Source organism: Schistocerca serialis, chromosome 6, assembly GCF_023864345.2.
Source record: "Schistocerca serialis cubense isolate TAMUIC-IGC-003099 chromosome 6, iqSchSeri2.2, whole genome shotgun sequence".
Taxonomy (NCBI): Eukaryota; Metazoa; Arthropoda; class Insecta; order Orthoptera; family Acrididae; genus Schistocerca; species Schistocerca serialis.
In genome coordinates, this window is record NC_064643.1 from 231371907 (window position 1) to 231392381 (window position 20475).

Sequence of the window (20475 nt, forward strand, 5' to 3'; positions counted from 1 at the left end):
TCCGTGAGAGCTCTGACTTCCTTTATGCTATTACTATGATCGTTTATCCCTATGTAGGTCGGCGTGAACAAAATATTTTCGTATTCAGAGGAGAAATTTGGTGATTGAAATTTCGTGAGAAGATACTGCCGCAACGAAAACTGCTTTTGTTTTAATTATGTCTATCACAAATCCTGAATCATGTCAGTGACACTTTCTCCCCTGTTTCCGACAATACAAAACATGCTACTCCTCTTCGAAGTTTCTCGATGAACTCCGTTTATCCTATCCGGTAAGGATCCCAGACTCAGCAGCTGTGCTCCAAAAGAGGACGGACAAGCGTAGTGTGGGCACTCTGTTTAATACATTTGTTACACTTTCTATGAGCTCTGCTTATAAAACGCAGTCCTTGGTTTGCGTTTCCTACAATATTTTCTTTGCGTTCTTTCCAATTTAATTTGTTCGTAATTGTAATTTCTAGGTATTTACGATAAGTAAATCTTGTATAAGTTGAGAGCCAAATTATTCTTTTGCTCTTTTTGTTACAGGTTTGCGATCTCTGGTACGAAGGTAAACACATAAGTAGCGAAGGATATGAGAAGATGGATTAATGGAAACCACAATTTCAGAGATGAAATAACAATGGAAGGACTTAAATTAGACGAATGAGTAAAACTTAGGTCTAAACGGTAGTGTGTCCACAGCAGTCTTTGTTTACAGGGTACTACATGGCAATGTGCAGGTAACTGAGAGAGAAATCTTGAGTATCGGTAGACATCTCGGTTATAACTTCTAGTGCATGAAATCGAGCGCTAACCCCTTGAATAACTAATCACTGATGTACCAATGACTTAACTCCCAACGAAAAGAATCTTCTGCAGTATTTAAAAAAAATTCTGAGAAATAATGATTTTTTTTGTCAACAGTTGCAAGGGAAAAACTTTTGGAAGTTATAATATAAAAAATCAAGTAATAAATAGGAATTTAATTAGTTATCATTTCTAGATAAACCTTAACTGAATGATAAGTTCATTGAAAGTAAAAGTGGCAGAACCTCAACTGAAATTAAAGTAATGATTCCAATAAATTTATTGAGAATAGTATCCATATTGACCGTAAACAATGGCGAGAAATATTGTAAGGTTAGATTGTATTTGGATTTGTGCAAATTATTTTGTTAATGAATTTTTTGTAAAGCAGTTACGAGAGAAATGTAAACGGGATCTGGAACACCAGAACGGAAGGGCGTATGACCACAGGCAGACGTCAGCTGCACAAATGGAGCACAATAAAATTGGGCAGCAGGTTTAACAGCTGCGGTGCGTGGCCGGAGTCACAGCCTGCAACCTGCGGCCGCTACCTGTGAGCGCAATGTGCTGGCAGCTTAAGCCTTTGCAAAAGACAGGAGATTTATGAATGCTGACCGCCAACCCTGCACAGGCAGCCGGGACACCTCTCCGACCTTCTGCCTTCACTACAGGGTAAACTGCAGATCGCTGGATCCCATAAAAGCAAGTAACAGCAGCGTCATTTGCATGTGGAGTGTTTCGACAATAGGAGAGTAATTCAAGTAGCCTGTCTACTAACTTCAGAACATCGTGCAGACAACATGAGACAGCATTTCATGGTGAAGGAAGACTGCAACTCTCTGATTTCGTACCCATGAACTTGCAAGCCTTTGTTGTGTGAGAAAAGATGTCTGACCACTCCTTGCCATTAACACTGATCACTGCCAACAACAGGGAGTGTAGATAGACAATAACCACTTTGTGTTAAATGACATTGGTTTAATCTGTTACAGTAACGGCGATTTAATATTTTAATTTGGCCATCCATGATCTGATCAAAGATTCGTACTTACATAGACAGACTACAATCGCCAACGCTGTGAAAAATTGAACTTCGAATGTTGTATGTTTGTGTGTACAACTGATTAAGGAGAAACTTTATTCCATGGATGATGTTGTATTGCGATTAGGTTGCCTTAATCAAATTAGGTCCCACTCATTACTATGAAACGAACGTACTTCCAGCATTAACTGTGTACCTCTCGTAACGCGACCATAACATTATAATTCTGATGTGACGAACTCAATGGGTTTTCAACCATCAGTTTCTTTTATGGGATAACTATTCAGAGACAATACTTTTTATTTTGTGTATTCTTGCATAAATACTGTTAAACAGAGACTGACTTTATAGGTCTTACAAATGAACGTAATTAATGTATTCTTAACTGTTGTATTTGGTCTTTTGTAATTATGATTTTCTTTGGATAGCTGACTTGCGAAAATGTTAAACTCCACCGTACTGTAACTTTAAATGTACTAATGGTCATCATGCTTACGGACTCTAACTCATACAGAGTAACACAAGAGTATTTTGAATACAGAATTAGGAATCTGAGTTTGGATTTGAATCGATATTATTTTTATGAGCTTGTAATTCCACATATGTTACCTTGTAAAAATCTTACATCATTGCACCTGTCTGAATTTTGATTTATTTTACGTTCATATGCTTTGACTTTTGTGTGTCATGTACTGTTTATTTTATTATCTGATGTTGTGCAGTTTTAAAAGTTTATCACCCTGTTACAGCTTATATGTTTTACGAGTGTGAACAATATATATATATATATATATATATATATATATATATATATATATATATATATATATATATATATATATAAAGTATGGTGTATGAATGAGAACCAATCGAAGTGTAAAACACGAAATAGGTGAATGTTTTCAAGCCGCCGATGTGTGATTTTTGTCATTTGGCTCCACGGAAGCTGAAGGCCTACGGGGGGTAATTGACCCGGATGGCTGTTAGGGGCCAGTTTCGTTGCATCTCTGCACTCGCAGCGTCAGCGCGCCACTCCTCTTCTAACTTGAGTACGCCGTCAGTAGTGTTCCTCACGGTCAGTATCAGTACAGTCACTTAGCGGAGGGTTAGTCATTTCAGTACCCGCGTCTGATATTGTCGGTATCTGTCGTAGCAGTACTACAGACTACTGGAGGACAACGTGCCTTGACAATCTGTCTTTCTCTTTCACCACGATTTGGATTGCGTCTCTCTTTGATATTGGCCTGCTGACATTATTGTGGTGACGGTTTCTGCTTTGCATTTAGTTGCTTACATCTGCTGCTTTGGTCTTGTCCATGTCTTTGTCCTGTCCGCCATCGTCACCTGTGCTTATCTCGACGGCCACTCGGTGTCATGTTCTCTTACGCGGGGAGCCATCCCTCTTGGCAGCTTCAGGTGTTTCTCTCTTCGGTTCTGACACGTGTGCTGATATCTGGCTACTGGCGGGTACAGCATAACTGAGCAAATAATGTAATTTCCTACCGTTTATAAAACATTTTGGTTATATATTGTTCACACTCGTAAAACATATAAGCTGTAACAGGGTGACAAACTTTTAAAACTCATCATGTTGAAGTCTTACCCAGATCATGTTACTGAACAGGACCCGAATCAGTAATAAAGAATGAGGAAAAGGGAAGTGGACCATTTTCGAAATTTATGAGTTTCGGTGAAGCGACATCAGATGCTGGATGCAGTATTACGTTCACGATCAATTTTGAAAGAATCTCTGATATATGAGTTACATAGTTGCGTTGATTAATTGCGTGTGCCAATATCAATGGTTGTCTTTGGAATGGACAAGTACAACTGTATGTGTGGATACGAAAAATACGTTATTGCTTGAGATTACAAGAAGACTTATTTATCACGGTTACGGAATTTTTGCCTCTTCTTCTATTAAACAAGAATCATCTGGAATAAAGAATTTTTTCGAAAGAGATGACGGTGATATCGACCCAGTCAGTATTGGCGTAATAGTCTGCAGTACTCTCGTTAAGTTGTGATCTTAGCAGGATAGCCTCATTGATCAGTGTCAAGACTACTTAGCTGCTTAGCGCACTGAAATCTGGAAACGGTTAACATATAGCATCAGAGTTGCTAATATCGTTGGAAACGTATTTTAACCAAAATATTGCATGGCCAGCTCGATTGGCAGACACTGTATAAAAAAATATATAATACATGCACTTCGCCCCACCGTAGAGACCGAAATGTGTGAAGGAAGGGAAAGGAAATCGGCCGCGCCCTTGCAAAGGAACCATCCCGGATTTAAGGAAATCTCAAAAATTGAAAGCAGAATAACCTGATGCGGTTTTGAACTGTCGTCCTCCCGAAATACAGACTCCAACTAGTTTGTTATGGAGAAAAATGAGTCCGTAACGCAACACACTGTGTGCTCTGTAAGGTGGTCAAAGCAGAATTCGGTTGTCTGGCGGGAAACTATAAGCAAGAACAAACGTTTTGCATCACCTCTTCATTTTGAAATACTTCGCAGAGAAAGCAAACACTGGCTGTGAAGCAGATGTACACACCCATCGGAAATGTGTCCAGACCACCAAATCAGAAAAACAAACATTTGTGTAACCACAGAATTGTCTTCTTCCCATCCTTTTCTCTTCCAATGCACTCCTGTGCAACGTAAATACGTGGTGGAACGACACCTCGATCAGGTGCTGGCTAGAACACATCGTGGCCTAAAATCAGTCAGATCATGAGAAGGCCCTGCTTCAGTCTTCAATGGCTGTCACGCGTATTTCTCGCAAAGTACGTAGTCGTTGTCGAGGTCCTAAAACAGCTCCTTTCAACGGATTCCACACATATACGATTGGGTTCATGTCCGTGGAACAGGCAGGCCACTCTATTCTGATGATCCTACCGTGATGAAAGAACGTGTTCACGAGAACAGAATGAGCACGTAAGTTACCATCCATCAGGATGAACTGGTCACCTAAATGTTGGCGATACGGTCCCACTGTTGGTTGCAGAATCTCGTCGCCGAATTCAAGCTCAGTAGGATTGCCCTCAACAATTGCATGAAGTGTACGTGGCACCATGTAACGCCATTCCAGACCATCACTCAATCACTGCCTTGTTGGAGTAGTTCGATATTACCCGTTTGTCTCCAAACACGTTGTCTGCGATTATCTGGGTACAACAGGATACTTTGACTCAAAAGTAGTTGACATCGACTATCCTGTGCACTTGTCGAACGTGAATGGCCTGTGTGATATATGAACCCAACACTACACGTCAGCTGGAACAAAAAATGGTTCAAATGGCTGCCGCGCGGGATTAGCCGAGCGGTCTGGGGCGCTGAAGGCACGCACTGCGCGGCTGGTCCCGGCGGTGGTTCGAGTTCTCCCTCGGGCATGGGTGTGTGTGTGTTTGTCCTTAGGATAATTTAGGTTAAGTAGTGTGTAAGCTTAGAGACTGATGACCTTAGCAGTTAAGTCCCATAAGATTTCACGCACATTTGAACATTTTTTTTTTCAAATGGCTCTGAGCACTATGTGACTCAACTTGTGAGGTCATCAGTCCCATAGAACTTAGAATTACTTAAACCTAACTAACGTAAGGACATCACACACATCAATGCCCGAGGCAGGATTCGAACCTGCCAACGTAGCGATCGCGCGGTTCCTGACTGTAGGGCCTAGAACCGCTCGGTCATCCCAGCCGGCTCAGCTGGAACAGATTCCATTTCCGTGCCACATCACTTTGTACATGAGTCGAGGAACCTCCCTTGTTGCCAAACAGTCTGCGCGTAACGTCATGATATGAACTTGATCATGGCATGTTGGTTATTCACATTACTTTATCACAGACTTCTCTAACGCGTCCCTACTGGTGCTTCACTTTCAAATCAAATGCTCAGATCCATTCGAGTGCAAAGGCCTAGTTACAGGTCGGACTCACGGTAACTGTGTCTGTGCTTACAAACAACTTCAGAGGGGATCTTTCGGTCGGGCCAGAAATAGTCACAATAGCAACACAACTGGACGACGTATAACAGTGGTGCAACAGCTTTGTTGATATGTATCTTTGTGTTTACTTGCTTGTCACAACGACAAGTATCTCGTTGCAAAAGCTGGCGTTAGTATCAGATTACATCTGAATTTTGTCGTTATTTCCAAAGCGTAAAATAAGCTTTCTCTCCATGTTTTCTGTTAAATAATCCCTTATCAGCCCCGTGTTGCTGCCACAACGCACGTTTTGTCTGTTCCATTTTGAATCGTACTAACTCTCTAGACGGAACTGTCAAAGAAGATTTGAATAAAGGTAAATTACTTTTCATTAGATAATAACGGTTGGCTGAACATTTCACAATGTACGATATGTCGTTTGAAACACATTACTGTGCAGATACGAGCAAATATAATGGCTGGCAGGCGTGTCGAGACAAGGTAGCTCCAAACGTGAAGCAATACGGGCATATGTATGTCATTACGTCGCAATAACTGACAAGTGTTTACCGTGGAATTTTACGAAAATGTCCTTTTCATTTTCGTTACGTTACTCATATGTTGTTATACTTCACTTGCTGACCTCTGCTGAAGAAATACACATAACTTCCAAATGACTAGTTGGCGAACACTAGCTGAATTCAGAATGCGGAAGCGTGACCGTCATTTTGATGAAAACACTTGTGAGACAGGCGTGAGAAGGAGTTATTGTCTGTAGATCACAGGATCCAGGGTTCGATTCTCGACCAGGAGAGATGTTTTGTTCGCTCGGAGAACGGATGTTTTGGTTTGTCCTAATCATTCCATCTTACCCTCATCGACGAGCAAAAATGACGTCACGTAGAAAGACTCGCACCACATGGCCGAAAACTTCAGACTGGGAATTTCTAGCCAATAATAATATAGAGTCATTTCATTTCTAACCCCTGACACATTTCCCAAGCAGTCCGCAACAATCCAATCCACTTCAATCAAACATAACTTTTCGTATCTTTAGTCTTATGCGCATTAGGCCATAGCCCAAGGCATTTTGCTGTGCTTGACATTTCGTCTTCCAGTGGTGATTCTGATTCAGTTTCTGTATGGAGACCAAACGGCGAAGGTAATCAGTCTCCTACTCACTCCCAGGACAGAAGCAGTTTATCCAATTTGTCTGGTTATATATTGTGTGTGCAACTATGAGAAAGTGTTCTGAATGATTGTGTAGCGTGTCTGTGAAATAGAAAATGGGAATCAGACTGGTATTCCCCAAATGCGATATGGGAAATCGCCTAGTCGCCATACTCAGGCTGTCTGGCATACAGACCCGTCGACGTTAATGCACCGGTCGTAATCGACCCGGTGCCAGCGTACCTCACCACCCCGAAAAAGGTTGTGTTAACAAGTGTGGCCATTCGGGAGGGTCTTCCAGTGCAGGAACTGTGATCAGTGATTATGGAGCTTCTTGCTTGCGACTGAAGCAGCCGTCGACAGCGGCTTTGCATTCGTCGAAAAATCTAAGATGGCAGTGGCAGGAATTACAAAGATGCAAGATAGCTCCAGTGGGAACTTTAACAAATAGAAGACAGCTCCGGCAGAAGATCAAAAATGGAGGTTATCAGTAGTGGGAACTTGGGAAAATCCATTCACCCACATGTGCTAGTTGCCATTATTATGTTATGTTGAAAAGTATCCGAATCATTTGTATTTTTGCCTTCGTCAAAAGTATCTGACGATCTGAACTTTTTATCCCGTGTTCAGAGGAATATGACCTGCCCGCTTTATTTACTGCCTGTCATTGTAAAGCTACTATCTTCGCATGTTATCAGAATCTGTAGAACCTCAATTTGCCACCACGTTCAAAAGCATTATTTATCAAAAAAACGTACCACTACCGACAGTAGTGTTCTAAATTGGCACCAGTGTATACCTTCCAGATCAATGAGCCCAATTTGATATGTGTACCACATTTGGCGTTAGTCACATTTAAATATTTCCACATGTAAATTGTCTGTCTGCTTTATCAAAAATGCATAAGCAACCACAATAGTTAGGTGAGACTTATTTCCTTGTATGAGCAGTAGTATCTGGAAATTCCTCCAAGACCTTAATAGGTGTAAGATAATTGCGGTAGATAATCAATGAAATATATGCAGGTTCATACAAAATGTTTGCATGTTATTTCCAGGTCAAAGTATATAAAGGGTGTAACTTTTGGTATTTCCATGTCTAAAGTGAAAGTTAAAAAGTACAACAGCTAACAATGACTATGTCTAAAATATATAACAAATGTAAATTACAATATTTCTGCATCTGAAGTGCTGTATGACTGAACATAACACATGTACTCTAGCCGGCTGTGGTGGCCAAGCGGTTAAAGGCGCTGCAGTCTGGAACCGCGCGACCGCTACGGTCGCAGGTTCGAATCCTGCCTCGGGCATGGATGTATATGATGTTCTTGGGTTAGTTAGGTTTAAGTAGTTCTATGTTCTAGGGGACTGATGACCTTAGAAGTTGAGTCCCATAGTGCTCAGAGCCATTTGAACCATTTGAACACGTACTCTACTAAAATAACATATTAAACCTGCAGCCGAACTTCCATTCTAATTCTAAATGAGACAATGCAAAAGAAAAGAAGACTTACCAGGCGCCATTTCAAGGTGGAGGAGTACATTACAATTTACCAAAGTCTAAATTGTGTAACTATAGAACACATGTGCTCTGGGAAAATAACATAGTAAGCAGACGTTATCATTTCATCCTAGGCCTACATGAAGTTTTGATGATGATGAGGTCTCACTCCGAGGAGAGTAGGGGACGATGCGGGAGACCCGCACCGCCGACCAGGCAAGGTCCTAGCGGAGGTGGTTTGCCATTGCCTACCTCCGACCGCAATGGGGATGAATGACGATGCTGAAGAAGACACAACAACACCCAGTCATCTCGAGGCAGGAAAAATCCTTGACCTCGCCGGAAATTGAACCCGGGACCCCGTTCGCGTGAAGCGAGAACTTTACCGCAAGACCACAAGCTGCGGTCTTCATGAAGTTGTGACCCACAAAATGCCTGAAGGATCCTGTAACAGTACGAAACACTTGTGGGCTAAAATATTATCCTAAACAAGTGAGTAGTGATAGTTGATACAAACAAACAGGCAGCCTGAAATACTATTCCACAACTGTGCGCCACTGCAAGAATGTGTTTAATGTGAAACCTACACTTGATCCCTAAAATCTGAGTGTGAACTCTTAGTTTAATTGCCACAAGCTATTTCCGTTTATTCATTGTATTTAAAATTCTCAAAAGACGTAAAGATATTGGCATCTATCTTAGAGTGTATTACTTGCGCTTCAGAGATCGAACTATGGTCATCTGAAGTCTAGAATTCTTTCAGCGCCAGCCGGGGTGGCCGAGCGGTGCTAGGTGCTACAGTCTGGAACCGCGCAACCGCTATGGTCGCAGGTTCAAATCATGCCTTGGGCATGGATGTGTGTGATGTCCTTAGGTTGGTTAGGTTTAAGCAGTTCTAAGTTCTAGGGGATTGATGACCTCAGAAGTTAAGTCCCATAGTACTCAGAGCCATTTGAAACAATTCTTTCAGCAATTCTAACCCTCTCCAGGCACTATTTTAGAGGGTAAGAAGATATTGCATCATTTTCAGCATTAAAAAGTGTAATCGATGTTACTGACTTACTTATATAGCTGTTGTATTACATTCAATCTTGACCACACTTGTGGTAGCACATAACTGTCCACAGGCACTAAATATTCCAACATTTTAGCACAACGAACTGTACTAAAGGTGTTGTAGTTCGATGAGATGCTTCAAGCATTGCTTCGCTTGTTCTATGTATTTTCGAAGTACACAAGGATAACTTTGGAATGCAAAAATTATGGAATGTAAACACGCAACATTGCAACACAATTCAAAAGCTTGGATACAATGATGTTCAGGCTTCCACACATACAAAGTTTGATATACAAAAAGAACAATTCTGGCAAAATAATGAAGTTGTTTATTAAATTCGTTAAGAAATACAAAACACATTCAGATTGCTTAGCATAATGCATAAGTATAATTACAGATAACTAATCATGAATGAAACTTGGCTCTGGCAGGAACATATATCAATATTATTTCTCAAAATATTCTCAAGTGCAAAATACATGTGGCACTACTGTTGTAGTTTAATTGTTATATAACAAAAGTAAATAAAATTAACTATGCTTGCAGTAATAACGATTTTCGACCATTCAAACATAGTTGGAGTCGTTACATAATGATCTGGTTCCTTCAGTGCTTAATCATTTAGCATTACATTATTTTAACTGAAGCTAGATTTTCTGACAAAGCTCGATAGCCTTATTCTTTAAAGTAACTTTACACAAATGTCTTAACATTAATTAGCTTATGTTCTCAAGCAATATCAACTGTACTGCTAAACAACATTCCACTTCACTCTATACCACAAACGAAACTGCCATTGAAGAGAATAATTTTAAAAGGAGTATCAAAAATAAAATCTCAGATTTAAATGGAGTAGTTCATTTCAATAATTATTCTTAGTGTAATATATTAAAAGGTACTGAAACCATGAAAGGTACACCTTCAATGTGGACCTGGGTTCCAGTATGTGGCTATAATAACCACTATATTCAGTGGTTATTCTAGCCTCATACTGCAACTGTGTGGTATTTTCCTTGTTCTGTAACCATTGACTGAGACAAGCAGTGTGGGAGCAGCAAAAAAGAAACAGAAAACAACACAATAAGGAAATGCACAAGAAGAAAGGAAAAACGGAAAATTTCGATAAAATCATTTTTAAAGATTTCATAAAGAACACTCTGTTACAACGTCGATGGAATGGTAATCACTGCTTTTGCGCCAATCGATGAGTGTTGTAATACCAGGGTAACACAGTATCTGATTCATAAGCCATGGTAATTTTTATAAATTTTATATGGAAATTGTGATTAGTAATTGCGATAGGAATGCAAACGGTAATGAGAACATGGCAAACTTCATGTTTTACGTGAGAAACATGAATCCTCGTTATTAATTTGTTTTTGTGAACCAATATTTTTAATACCACATGTGACAAAATGATAAAACTATTTCTTGATAACTGTACTAAGCCGCTACAGTGGAAAGTCATAAATTGTTGTCAAAGCATTAAGTTATGCCAGAAATAGAGAAAATGTCAACTACAGAATGAGTTGAACATAGTGATCACAATTTACAAGATGATGGCAGCAATTTGCTAACTCGGTGATAATTGACCCATAACCTTCAGCTTAGGAAACAGAACAAGCGGTGGAAGGTGACACTAATTCCACAACAGAGCAGTAATGTGAATCCGTTCGTGGAGATATATCAACGATTAAAACGAATAATGAGATCAAACATACAAATCCATCTCTATGTCGAATCGGTAAAACAAATTTAATTCAACTCTTGACCTGCTGAAACAAGACGAAATTATGTCAAACCAAGATGAATTTAATGCAAACAGAAACGAATTTAAGCCTAAGCTGGATGACATTCAGTCCAATCACAACACATTAGAATATAAACTTAATGCTATACCACGTATAACTGAAAAGTTATCTAATAACATGAGTTTATTGTTGGTAGAAAGGACTATTAGAACTGTTTGCTGGACCGAGACTCGAACTTGGGACTTTTGCCTTTCGTGGGCAAGTTCTCTACCATCTGAGCTACCCAAGTAAGACTGATGGTCCATCCTTACAGCTTCAGTTCAGCTAGTAATTCGTCTCCTACCTTCCAGACTCCATAGAAGCTCTTCTACGAACCACTTCCCTGCGAAAGGCAAAGTCTCAGTCCAGCACACAGTTGTAATCTGCCAGGAAGTTTCATATCAGTGCACACACTGCTGTAGAGTGAAAATCTAATTCAGAATGGACTAGTTTGAAAGGTACTGCAAAGCAGTTACCAGAACAGGTTATTTTCCTGTCCCCTCTAAATTAAAAGAACATTTCGAAATTCAGAGCAAACAACTTCCAGACGATTTTTCGAAGTGGACATAGGAAAAGAAAAAAAGAAAAAACAAGCAAATCGGTGAAAAGGTGGGCTCTGAATTGAAGATATTGGTTCAGCAAGCAGCTGCTGAAGCTTTATCAGAGGGAGGGCCTTCACTACAAATAATTTAAGCCGAATTAAATTAAATAAAAGATACACTTAGTGAGATGATAATCAAATTACATGATAAGTGATTACACAAATTAACGACATGGGAAAAGAATTGTCCTCTGTACAACTGGTAGTTCATGAATCATCATCCCTTTGTTCTAGAGTAGGTGACATTTACAGTGTTAATAATCGTTATGAATGATAAAAGAATAGCGAGTATAATTGTAGCAGCTGGTCATCTATGGCATATTTGACAGCTACCACTCCAACCTTATCATCAATCTTCCCAGACTGTACAGACACAGTCAGTTTCAGATGCTTATCTCTGACAAAAAGTAAAGCAACCCAATAGTCTTCACAGAATCATTTAAGAATGTATTACCTCAACTGTGGGGTGATAGACAGAAAATAAAGTTCACGACAGCTTATATTGAGGGAGACGTAGCACTGCTTCCGATAGAAACTGCTGAACATTGTCAAATATATGAGCGGTTTGAGAGAGGTATCTCAGCAAAATATTGCTCGGTATGTGTACATGAAAAGCAGTATTTAATCCCGAGTCATGTAGATTTATGGAGTGTTATTCGATTGTCGGGCGAACCAGTTTTATGTACTAAGAACTCTGACAGCTGAATTATCATTTTATGATAGAGAGAAACTTGAACATGTTCCAGAATCTAATCTGGAACATTTCATGTCAATACTAGATTTGACTGACCTGATACAAGTGGACACAAAGATAGGTAATGGAAATGGCCAGTGACAGCTGAATCAGTGAGGGAACCATTCCAAAGGGAATAATCAAAACATAAGTTGATGTGGTAAATTGATGCTGCAGGCAGAAGAGACTATAACAAATAATGTGTGCATGATAGCCACACTTCTCAAGAATTTGGTTAAATGAGGCACGAGGTTAATAGAGACATTGCTGGGTGTTATCTGGATAATATGTAGAATCTTATAAATACTTTAAATGACACCCATCATAGACAAAAGCTATATTTCAAAACCCTCCTCCTGATACGCATATGGGCAATCAAAACATTTATCAGATGCGATGTAGTGTGAGTGACGCAAATTGGCGCAATTACAATGAATCAGTTAAGGATGGTCGATGAGGAGTATTGGCTTTGACAAACTAAATGAGATCCCATTTAACCCTCCAAAGTCGTATACAGGACAGGGAGAAAGTAGCGGAAATGAATCAATTCATCCGTTGCGGTACAATGTTGGTGTAGACCTTAGAGAGAGTTATATGTATATCCTGATAAACATGAGGAGCGGCGTGAAGAGCTACGACAATCATGAATCAAAGCGGAGGTCTTAAATATCCTCACTGCCGTATTTTAAACACTGGAGCTTCGGGAAATATAATACCCATGGGCTTATTCTCGAGAATTAATACTATCTCCAAAGTACCAATCTCATCTGTCCAGAATGGTAGGACTGTGAAGCCATTGGTACTAAGTCACAGACTGTGAGTTGCATTTTAGTGTTTGAGTCGTTGTGAGATAGGAATAGAAGAATTGATCTCTGAAATAAAAAGCACTACCTGTGTACTAAGGGAATGGCCATTATAATCGACTTAATAAGTACCAAAGGCAAACATGGCAAGTACTGTCAGGAGGTCAAGGTCAGATTTATTGGAACTAAAGTTCTACAAATTAGCAACCAATTACCTCATTCGACAGAAACAAATGAACAGCTCCAGCATAGGTCAATGCAATTAATAGAAGCTCAGGTTAAAGAAAAGGTTTCTGTGTCTCAGTGTTTGAATTTGTCACAGTAAGTAGATTTGGTTTGTTTGGTAACAAGAATCTTAACTGTATTTGCTGAAGAACCTGGAATTGTTAGAGCCAATGAATACCACATAGAAACATATTGTTACACCAATTACTCCAAACGGTGGTCGAACCATGGGCAGTCACGCAATTAGGAAGATACTAATAATAAATTTTAACATAAATGCTATACAGTTATCACATAGAAAACTTTATTAGTTTTTGTATCACATTTATTTATATTTGTCATACTTGGATAAAATTTCCACTGCAGAATTTCCAGAGAAAAAGGTCAGTATGTAAATAATGTGAGTAACAGGTTTATGGTAGTGTTTAGTAAGATGATATATATATATATATATATATATATATATATATATATATATATATATCGTGAGTTCGGTATAGTGATCCAGTTACTTACGATCGAAAGTAAAAATCCATCTGAGGAAATAATGTAAACTGTGGGATATGCTGCTCTAAGCTCAAACTCGACTATATACTAGAAGAGGTGATAGAATATGTTATAAGTGAAATAGCATATTTGTTTTAATAGTAAACTAAATTTATTAGTCAACAACCTGTAGTTATAGAAATGAAGAAGCAACCATGAATTATGCACTTTTCAAGCCTACATCTACATCTACATCCATATTCCGCAAGCCACCTGACGGTGTGTGGCGGAGGGTACCCTGAGTACCTCTATCAGTTCTCCCTTCTATTCCAGCCGTTGAATACACTATAAATGTACATAAGAGTGTCATTAATAGTTCTGAATAGTATTTTCAACTGATGGTTCCCAGTTGTACAAATAGATAGTTCTGTGCCCCATGACGGTACTGTATAGATATGCTTCATCTGCTGTGACACTCATGTTAACAGTTGTGACAAAAGTTTAACTAGACAAGCATCTTCTGTGCTACTGCATGTTCCTTCTTTTTGGCAGTTTTCTTTTTCCCTTGAAGTTTTAATGTGATAGCACATGCAGGAATTAATGGTTTCGAAGAAAGAACTGTGATCCCCTTACTCGTCAATTTACATGCAAATGAAAACGATATACGAAATAGTATGCGTGTCTGTCAAGTACAGGCCAAAGACACGCTGAGACGGTCATAAGTTACTGAAAGTGAGAAAATTTTTTCATTATGTGCATGAAAATATAGTAAATGAACAAGATGTATTGTAAACAGTATATTTTAGAGCACTATGGGGCCAAATAGAACACTCTTTATGGACAAACCAAAATGAAACGCAAGACAAACACTATCATGAACCTTATGCAGAATTGATAGTGCCTGAGTGTAGTAAGGTGAACGTTCAAATTATTACTGCAACCGATACTATGAAGAACTGGTATGGACGGCAAAACTAGTATACGAGCAGTGAAATGTAATTTCCCACACACCTTTTCTTGACCTGTTGTGCGATGTATCTGTACAAGCATTCTAGCGAAAGACTCAAAGTTGAGAAGACCTGGAAGAACTATTAACATAAACATGGAGAGTCGAGTTTTCTGTGAAATGTAGTAACATCTGCAGCCGCTGTGGTTCTCGTACGTCACTGTAACCTGTATCACGTCCGACAGTGGATATGCGACGCTACAGAGAAATATATCACATGTTGAACAAGTGGGGGATACTAATTAAGGCCCGTATTAAGAATAGAGAAAAAAGGCGCAGACTATTTACAGTGTTACTCAGTTTTGTAATGGCATAAAATTGCCGTTAAAACTTACAATATCGGTCTAAGGCCATTCAGTAATATAGAACTTGTAATTCCGGACTCAAAACAATCGTTACAAGGACCATTTTCACCGCAGTGGCCGACTGGTTGAATATCAAACTGAGTTAAGATCAAATTGAAACAAGTAATTCCTTTAGACACTGAGGGCACAAACGCATTTAATTTTAAGCGGAGTGGTAGCACAAGTTTTGAAGTAAATTCGGACCGGGATCGACTGAATGAATCAAACCTGATCAGAAACAAGGAGGAGACTAGTGTATGATGTCCCATCGACAACGAGATCATCGGAGACGAAGCACAACCTCGGATTATGGAAGACTGGGAAGGAAGTCGGCTGTGCCCTTTCAAAGAAGCCACAACAGCGTATGCGTGAAGCGATATATAGTGGTGCGTTGTGCTGCCACCTGCTGGAACATACCGCATATCAGCGACCTCAGTAGTCATTACACATCGTGAGAGAGCAGAATGGGGCGCTCTGCGGAACTCATGGATTTCGAACGTCGTCAGGTGATTGGGTGTCACCTGTGTCATACGTTTGTACGCGTGATTTCCACACGCCTAAACATCCCTAGATCCACTGTTTCCGATGTGATAAATGGAAACGTGAGGGGACACGTACAGCACAAAAGCGTACAGGCCGATCACATCGGTTGACTGACAGAGACCGCCGAAAGTTGAAGAGAGTCGTAATGTGTAATAGGCAGACATCTATCCAGTCCATCACACAGGAATTCCAAACTCCGTCAGGATCCACTGCAAGTACTATGAGACCTAGGCGGGAGGTGAGAAAACTTGAATTTAAAGGTTGAGTGGGTGCTCATAAGCCACATATCACGCCGGTAAATGCCAAACGACGCCTCGCTTGGTGTAAGGAACGTCAACATTGGACGACTGAACAGTGGAAAAACGTTGTGTGGAGTGACGAATCACGGTACACAATGTAGCGATCCAATGGCAGGGTGTGGGTATGGCGAATGCCCGGTGAACGTCATCTGCCAGCGTATGTAGTGCCAACAGTAAAATTCGGAGGCTGTGATATTATGGTGTAGTCGTGTTTTTCATGGAAAGGGCTTGCATCCCAAGTCGTTTTGCGTGGCTCTATCACAGCACAAGCCAACATAAATGTTTTAAGCACCTTCTTGCTCCCCACTGGCCTGCACAGAGTACTGACCTGAATCCTATAGAACACCATTGGGATGTTTTTGAATGCAGACTTCGTACCAGGCCTCCCCGACGGACGTCGATACTACTCCTCAGTGCAGCACTTCGTGAGGAATGGGCTGCCATTCGCCAAGAAACCTTCTAGCATCTTATTGAATGTATGCCGGCGAGAGTGGAAGCTGTCATCAAGGCTGAGGGTGGGCCAACACCATATTGAATTCTAGCATTACCGATGGAGGACGCCAGCCTGGTGTGCGGATGCTTTTCATAACATAATATATAAATTATTTAATGTTAGTTTTATCAATGATGAATTCTGTCTAACTGAACCATCGGCCAACCCTTCCTCTATTCGCCTGGGTTGTTTTTCTCGAGTTGATATAGCAAGCTTGTCTGTGTTATTTCTATTGCTTTACTAAATGACTAAAATTCCATGTCAATTTTTTCTCCTGCAGGGTTACTCAAATGAATGGTTGAGATTTTTATTAAATACAAGTTGGTCAAGGCCTAACAGAGCAGAAACGAGAAGACCTGTATTTAGTCTTTAGCCCTGAAGGGTCCGCGTGTCATATTCAGACGGCTTGTGGCGCCATTAATCTGAACACAGCCTGTCTCGGATGGAAATAGTGTTTGCATCGTAAGGGACGGAAGTCCATATCATAATAAAATCGTGGTGTAGCTTAGGGGTGTCTAGTAACGCCAGGAGTACCTCACGACTTTTTCTCTCAAGCCAAAAGTGACAGGGCGTGCAGAATCATATGAACTGAGCCCTGAGGAACCACATGTCGCCAATATTTTTTCAGTTGTGCTGTGGAAGTTTCGCTGGAAGTTACTTACACACCCTCTTTACAGTCACGCGCACTCGTGATGCGAATCCCATTTTTAGAGGCGCAAGAAAGATATTCGTGGCTGTCGATTTGCCTCTGACGAAAAGGTGTGTGCCTGGGTGCAGTCAAGGGTGCGTAGCAACCGCTAACAATTTTTCACGCAAGCATTTCCAATTTGTCTCACAGTGGGTTAGCGCATTAACAGTTGTGGTTGTTATTTTTGAAATAGTAATCAGTTTTCATACTTTTTTCCAGCTGTATCATTTTCAGTTGCCTGCGCCTAATAATCCGGCCTATTATGCAATCTTTCGTGGGATGCCTGTAATTAAATTCCCATGATCCTATGGGGAGCCAAATGTTTATTAGTATGTGCAACTGGCACAGGCCATTCTGGCATCTACAGAGGTATGTTCATTGCTGAGCCGCAGCATCACACTTTACCTATGGAGAAAGCTGTGAGCCCTATTGAACGGTTGAACGGAAACATAAAGTCGTTTTCATCATAAGGGGGAATGGAAAATACTTAAAGAATTTCAGATGTAGACAGAGAGCACTGAACGTCCGTTGGAAGGGGCCACAGTGTGGCACAACCGATTCAAGGAAGGGCAATTGTTGTGATACACCAACTGGGTCGCCATATCACATCAGCGAAACCATTATCCAGCTATCGTTACTCTCATTATTGTAGACCAGCGGGTTTCGGTGACAGGCACTGTCCTAGATTACAAATTGAGCGTCAGAATTGCAACGGACGTGCAGTGTTCTCTGTAAGCTTATGCTCTCTCGAATTCACGTTTCTCCGAATTGCTGGAGTGAAATACACTACATCTCTTTTCTCTTCGTCTGTAACCCCATTTGCTCTTTTTTCGGCATTACAGTGCGAACTGGATGGTCGACGCTTACACATGCTTGATTTGTCCTCAAGAGGCCGTGTGCCCACGTCTTTCAAGCAGGGAGACTGTTCTTTCAGCGGTCTTAAGGGGCCACACCTGCAGTCACTTTAGCTGTTTTAATGCCACAGCCTCTGATGCATTTCTCTTTAAATGGCGCTAACAGGCAAGGCAATGACGGTTGGCACAGACAAATAAGCATTCAGAAGTGAAATTGTATTCTAGTTCCAGAAACTGACCATATATTTGACACAACTTGGCAGTGGATGTCATGTACTGTGTCTTAAAGCTTAATTTTAAGCAGGAGATTACAGCCTATGTGCCTTAAATTGGCTATAGATGGTGGACGTTATTGTGCCAGTCGTGGCAGACATTATGGCTAGCATTACGTCAGGTACTTTTACGAGGCAATGATGGTCAATTGCCGTTAGGTGACTGCCATTACCAAAATTATACAGATCATATTGGGGCAATTATGTCAGCAGTTGTGTAGTTGTTATTCTTCTTTTTCTCAGCGCTTCAAATCTTAGGCAATGCGTTTTCCGACCTCGCATAGTAGCATTTCTTCTACTAATTCTATATCCTGCAGAAAATTCAAAGCTACATCGCAAATTAAAAGTGCTAACAACGGTACGAATGTGGGACTCCCCCAGTCAGAGGATGAAACTTTCTTTTCTCAGGACAGTAGAAGTCCTGTCTTCCTCCGAAGTAACTGGTGCTCACTTCGAGAATACAATCTCCCCTAAATACTGCAAGTAATGGAGCTGGAATTTGTCAAGTGCCCAGAGAAAAATCTGTACGAGACGAGTCACGAACAGTGTGTGTCGTAACGGAATACATAGACCTCTTGCTGGTATAGTTCACAGCAGAGGAAGAAAGCGAGATGGGAGAAAGCCATCGAGTGATAGATAATTTATCTTGCAACACTACACATTGCCCAGTTATCGGCAATTTCGTCTCATATCAAAAGAGATCTGATTCTCACGTGAACAAAGAAAGACTAGCAAATTATGTCATTATGATCAGAGCAGATCTCACACGTAAGTCCATGTTCGGAATACATAAAGCGTGGACATAAAGCAGTAGAATAACTGTCGAGAATGCCACTATCTAGAAGACGATTAAAGATATGCCAAAGATAAGAGCCATCGAGGCGGTTAATTGAGCCCTGGTTGTGTTCTTCAGCTCCTGTTGCTACTTACAAGTGTAATATCCAGAATTAGTAAATGAACAGTTGCTGTACGAATTTTGTAGCTTTTTTTTGCCTTTAAAATTCCTTTTTGTTGAGTAGGTTTTTAATTACTTTTACTAGCCATTATCGGCTCAGAAGCTATTGCTTCAAATTTTGTAACAGTAATGTTGTAAACACTGCTGTACTCTATGATGGCATTCCTCAAATGTCTCGATAACAGGCTCTTTTTTTAAAAATCTCAATAAATGTACCCAGTCACCAAGTAACAACTAATATATTGTCTTGGTATGTTCTAACTAATCTCTTCAGTTTATTTTTAGTCTACAGCTTTGCTCCTAATCATTCTTTACTCTTTGTGCCGCCCCACTATCACTGTTTTAGTATAAAGGGTTCACTTATTCAAACTCATAATTGCCGCATCCATATCTCTTCGCATCAAATATTGCTACTCTCTTCCGCAGACCATTTTGTGAAAGCTGTACTTCGTCGGTTCCTCTCCTTATGCAGTTGTAGTTAAGAATCTCTTGGGACTTGGAAATTATGGCCAGCAGCCTGTGAATGCTAGACCATAAATCCAGTTATCTTGCTGCCTTGCTCCATTCATTTAGCAGAGTGCCGCTAGTGTTCTGATAGAGTAAAGTGGTTTTATTAATAGTTGCAGAATGACTTGTAGTCTTAATTAAGGACCACACAGACTATAAATTTCACGGTCGTGTAAAACCCCCTCTCCCTACACGGCGTGTTATACATACCTGATCCTAATTGGATTGCTTATTTATTTTTATTGTTGTATTGATAAATCAGATGGCCAACACTAGTACATTACAGCAGTATTCCATGAGATTGATTAGTTTTAATGGACCAGTACATCATAGGGCAGATGGTAAAGAAGTTGATCGTCTGCCCCTCCTTCCCACGGCTCCCATCAAAGAGAA